This window comes from Cherax quadricarinatus, chromosome 12, assembly GCF_038502225.1.
Source record: "Cherax quadricarinatus isolate ZL_2023a chromosome 12, ASM3850222v1, whole genome shotgun sequence".
In the NCBI taxonomy this organism is placed as follows: Eukaryota; Metazoa; Arthropoda; class Malacostraca; order Decapoda; family Parastacidae; genus Cherax; species Cherax quadricarinatus.
The window spans coordinates 15,550,657-15,556,515 of record NC_091303.1 but is presented as its reverse complement, the minus strand read 5'-3'; the positions used below and the strand labels follow the sequence as shown (position 1 = coordinate 15,556,515).

Here is a 5,859-nt window from a genome sequence, read left to right as displayed (position 1 = left end):
ACTTAGTATATAATTAACTCAGTCTAGATACGAGTGTCGACTGGTATATTGAGCTGAAAGTTTATTATAAGTCCAGCATACTGATGTGGACTGATTCTTCTCCTTTCTCTGACGTGTTCAGGAGGGTGAGCATGTATGAAGGTTACATAATTAGAAATGAAATAAAGCAGTAGTTGGCAACTCAGAAAAGTCTCTCAATATATACTGGAGACGCAGAGGCTGACCAGCAACTTGACACACTGACCGGCTGAACTGGTAACTTGTAATCACTCAACACACTGAGATATAATAGTCGACACATTTGCGTACGTATTCACATTTTACAGACTTCTGTGTTAGGCTTCGTAAGTTTTCTAACGAGATTGCCAACAGCCTGAATGAACAGAGACGAGACTGTATTACCGGACGGAGGATCAAGCCTCCACTGTTTCTGGTTAATGGCAATCACGTGTTTAACTCTTCATACAATATAATCTTCACTTCATAACATAATTATATTTTATTCATTTTCCGATCATTGCCTCCAAAAACACTTAATCAGTTCTAACAAAACATTTATATCTTACAATCTTTTAATATATCTAATTATAATATGTTTTCCTTGAACAGGTTACATCGCGTTCATCTGAACGAGGAACAAAGATGAACATTAAAATTGTAAGCAAATTGTCTCTATTCTGAAAATATATTTTTCAATAATTTGGAAAAAGTTTTGTTTCTGAAATGCATTTTGTATATTTTCATTTTGCAAATATTAGTGTGTTAATATTAGTGTGTTAATATTAGTGTGTTAATATTAGTGTGTTAATATTAGTGTGTTAATATTAGTGTGTTAATATTAGTGTGTTAATATTAGTGTGTTAATATCACATTTAGTTTAACTAGTGATAGAACGATACCAAAATTTTTGTAATTTCGGTACTGATACCCAGTTTTCGGCCGATACTGATACCGATAATTTTCCAATATATTTTTTTATTATAACTATGTGTAATATATAAGGGAATGCTTATTGCACAATGGGTATTAAATAACACAGGAAAGTTAAATATTAATAACTTAATTTCCCAGAGAGAGAGAGAGAGAGAGAGAGAGAGAGAGAGACAGAGAGAGAGAGAGAGAGAGAGAGAGAGAGAGAGAGAGAGAGAGTAACTCTCAGTCATGAGATAGTATAATTTTTTATATATTATCACATGCAATTTTAGTTAAAAGTATCGGCTAGTATCGGACGTTTTTGTCACCGGTGTTGTTAATCCAACACCGATACGTTAACACATCCCTAGTTTAAATGTGTGTCAGCAATCTGCGATGGTTTTCTAAGACGAGCATTTATCTTCAACAACTACAGGTGTTGTTGGTGTTGGTGGTGGTGTTGGGGATGGTGTTGGGAGCACCACAACTCATCACCGGAAAGAGAGACTTCCCCGGCCAGAGACGTCTTGGTTCGACAAATTACCGCAGCCACCACTTTGGCAGGAACGGATACAAGGCAGTGCCCGTAGCAAGTAAGTAACGTGTTTGCTCTCTCTCTCTCTCTCTCTCTCTCTCTCTCTCTCTCTCTCTCTCTCTCTCTCTCTCTCTCTCTCTCTCTCTCTCTCTCTCTCTCTCTCTCTCTCTCTCTCTCTCTCTCTTTTCTCTCTCTCTTACTATATATTTTTTCATAATTTTTAATCAGATTCGCAAAGCTATTTTCTTTGATATATTTTAGTCGTGTCTCAATGTTTACACGTCTGGTTTTCTTCACAGGACAGAGCGATGTGAGACAGGAAAGTGATGAATAGCGTCTGCTGCTCCTTAAGCGCTCATCAATCTGCAGTATCTGCTGGTCCTTTACGCTTATGGCCTAAAAGTCGTGATGCACTACCGTGTCAGGAAACACTTGTTCTGTTTCCTGGCAAACCTGACCTAACCTAACCTGATCTAAGCCTCCCCTTCAAAAACACTGTTTAGACCACACGAGTAATTGTATGAAATTAGGTGTGTGTGTACTCACCTAGTTGTACTCACCTAGTTGAGGTTGCGGGGGTCGAGTCCGAGCTCCTGGCCCCGCCTCTTCACTGATCGCTACTAGGTCACTCTCCCTGAGCCGTGAGCTTTATCATACCTCTGCTTAAAGCTATGTATGGATCCTGCCTCCACTACATCGCTTCCCAAACTATTCCACTTACTGACTACTCTGTGGCTGAAGAAATACTTCCTAACATCCCTGTGATTCATCTGTGTCTTTAGCTTCCAACTGTGTCCCCTTGTTACTGTGTCCAATCTCTGGAACATCCTGTCTTTGTCCACCTTGTCAATTCCTCTCAGTATTTTGTATGTTGTTATCATGTCCCCCCTATCTCTCCTGTCCTCCAGTGTCGTCAGGTTGATTTCCCTTAACCTCTCCTCGTAGGACATACCTCTTAGCTCTGGGACTAGTCTTGTTGCAAACCTTTGCACTTTCTCTAGTTTCTTTACGTGCTTGGCTAGGTGTGGGTTCCAAACTGGTGCCGCATACTCCAATATGGGCCTAACGTATACGGTGTACAGGGTCCTGAACGATTCCTTATTAAGATGTCGGAATGCTGTTCTGAGGTTTGCTAGGCGCCCATATGCTGCAGCAGTTATTTGGTTGATGTGCGCTTCAGGAGATGTGCCTGGTGTTATACTCACCCCAAGATCTTTTTCCTTGAGTGAGGTTTGTAGTCTCTGACCCCTAGACTGTACTCCGTCTGCGGCCTTCTTTGCCCTTCCCCAATCTTCATGACTTTGCACTTGGTGGGATTGAACTCCAGGAGCCAATTGCTGGACCAGTTCTGCAGCCTGTCCAGATCCCTTTGTAGTTCTGCCTGGTCTTCGATCAGGTGTATTCTTCTCATCAACTTTACGTCATCTGCAAACAGGGACACCTCAGAGTCTATTCCTTCCGGCATGTCGTTCACAAATACCAGAAACAGCACTGGTCCTAGGACTGACTGCAGGGACCCTCGGGCTGGTCACAGGTGCCCACTCTGACACCTCGCCACGTACCATGACTCGCTGCTGTCTTCCGACAAGTATTCCCTGATCCATTGTAGTACCTTCCCTGTTATCCCTGCTTGGTCCTCCAGTTTTGCACCAATCTCTTGTGTGGAACTGTGTCATACGCCTTCTTGCAGTCCAAGAAAATGCAATCCACCCACCCCTCTCTCTCTTGTCTTACTGCTGTCACCATGTCATTAGAACTCCAGTAGGTTTGTGACACAGGATTTCCGTCCCTGAAACCATGCTGGCTGCTGTTGATGAGATCATTCCTTTCTAGGTGTTCCACCACTCTTCTCCTGATAATCTTCTCCATGATTTTGCATACTATACATGTCAGTGACACTGGTCTGTAGTTTAATGCTTCATGTCTGTCTCCTTTTTTAAAGATTGGGACTACATTTGCTGTCTTCCATGCCTCAGGCAATCTCCCTGTTTCGATAGATGTATTGAATATTGTTGTTAGGGGTACACATAGCGCCTCTGCTCCCTCTCTCAATACCCATGGGGAGATGTTATCTGGCCCCATTGCCTTTGAGGTATCTAGCTCACTCAGAAGCCTCTGTGTGTGTGTGTGTGTGTGTGTGTGTGTGTGTGTGTGTGTGTGTGTGTGTGTGTGTGTGTGTGTGTGTGTGTGTGTGTATCGATTCATAGTTTCTTTCTAGGTTAGTATTTCAAGTTTAATTTGGAAAGTTGTTTATAAAGTGACAATGCATTTTATTTTTCGCCAAGTTCATATAAATGAATATTTTTTTTAAATATTAACTTACATTATACCATACCACGGGTGGTGATTGAACTCGTGGCGAGAGAGTTTGTAGTCGTGTCATTACGATCTCGTGAGTCATTACTTATATTCATAGCCAATGCAATAAAAAAATAATTTATTTTAGTAAATAAAGATATGAATCAAAACTATTTTCTTTGCACCAAATATTTTACTACCTAAGGATATACTCCTAGGATATACTCCTAGGATGCACTTCCAGGATGCACTCCTAGGATATACTCCTAGGATGCACTTCCAGGATGCACTCCTAGGATATACTCCTAGGATGCACTTCCAGGATGCACTCCTAGGATATACTCCTAGGATGCACTTCTAGGATGCACTCCTAGGATACACTCTTAGGATGCACTTCCAGGATGCACTCCTAGAGAGCATTACCAGGAAACTCTCCCATAATGCATTTCCAATACTCAAAAAAAAAAAAAATGAAGAAGCTAATATCTGTTTCACCTGAATTAAGGTCAGAGGGAGACTTAAACATCTGTGCAAGATATTTTTAACAAGTGCGACAGAGAAGGACAGACAAGCTTAAGAAAGCTGACCACCCGGTGGTGCCACGGGGATGCACTGGGCCACAGGGCCACTGGGCCACGGGGCCAGGGCCATAGGGACCACGGGGCCACGACCAGGGGCCACAGACCACTGGGCCACGGGGCCGCAGAGACCCACAGGGGCCACAGGGCCCACGGGGCCACAGGGCCACTGCCACAGGGTCCACGGAGGCCACAGGGCCACAGGGCCACAGGGGCCACACGATGACCACCACAAGGGGCCACTGGGCCACGGGGCCAGCTCTGACTGCCAAATATAATAATGCATGTGAAGGTGACGCAAAACTTTTATTTTATTAAAGAACAAAAGAACATAAAGCCGAGACTGGAACAACACAGGAATAATAATCCGCCGCAGAGACAGGCCAACCTTACGACGTTTGTCGATTTGATCACTTTACAAAGTCACACTAGTGTGACTTTTGTAAATGATCCAAGTCGGACCGAAACGTCGTCGTAAGTTTCGGGCTATTTGTTGATTTCATTGTTTAGGGCCATAAGAATTAATCTCTTTCAATACGTTAATTTTCAACTGCGTCATTAACTGGGTTATAAACTAATAATAGCGCTTTGACATCAATTTTAATTTTTTAGAGAGATTTCTTAGCTATCGTCTTGTTATGGTGAAAAAAAATGTTGTTGTCTTCAACCCCAGCAAACTGACAGCGAAGAACTGAACTGGATACTGTCTGGGGAAATACAAATTACTACTACTGGAGGTTACCAAACGAAAACTTGAAAAAAATGGGGGAATTGCTACCAGGGACACTCCTGTTGCCATCTAGAGTACCAACAAGATCTAGGGTTACGAAGTTGATAATAGAGTTGAAAATAGCTTATTTTGGAAAAAAAAAGATTCTTTGCCAACTGTACAGACTGAAGCAGACAACAACTCATGTTAAATTACATCTTTACGGGATGATGCGCACAATTATTTTATGAGCAGCCAGGAAGCAAACCATCAATCTTGGCACGTACCAGGAAGCAGACCATCAATCTTGGCACGTACCAGGAAGCAGACCATCAAGCTTGGCACGTACCAGAAAGCAGACCATCAAGTTTGGCACTTACCAGGAAGCAGACTCTTGCACTTCCACCTTGACTCCACAAACCTCTTGAGCCGTAACGACCTGCGATCTACCCACAATGAAAATAGCTTCAGGAAAACTTAACTTCACCCACCGCACATATATGCACGAATACTCCCTTTCCTGTGTAAAAGTACGAGAAAGTGTGTATGTAGCCTAAATACATTTGATGTTGACTGAAAATGGATATTATACATATCCAGTACCAAGTTCATATCAAAAGTGAATGGGGCATTTATCTTTTCTCCTCTTCCTCCTCTTCTCTCCTCATCCACTCAGTTTCTTTCTATCCTCCCCTCTATTTAATTACTTCAGATTCTCCAGTGATTGCTTGGTGGGAGTGCACCGTGTGAATGCATCCTCTGAATTCATCGTAAAAGTGCACAGTGCGTGTGCTTCGAATGAGTGTATCGTATGAGTGCATCTTATT

At 42.4% G+C, this 5,859-nt stretch overlaps 1 long non-coding RNA gene across 1 annotated transcript; it reads left to right on the top strand.

Moving 5' to 3' along the window:
- Positions 1-265: 265 nt before the first annotated feature.
- On the top strand, positions 266-2,283 carry LOC128686563 (uncharacterized). The gene is made up of 4 exons (XR_008406664.2): positions 266-305; positions 610-657; positions 1,349-1,505; positions 1,747-2,283. It is a non-coding gene; the product is annotated as an uncharacterized lncRNA (long non-coding RNA).
- The last annotated feature ends 3,576 nt before the right edge of the window (positions 2,284-5,859 follow it).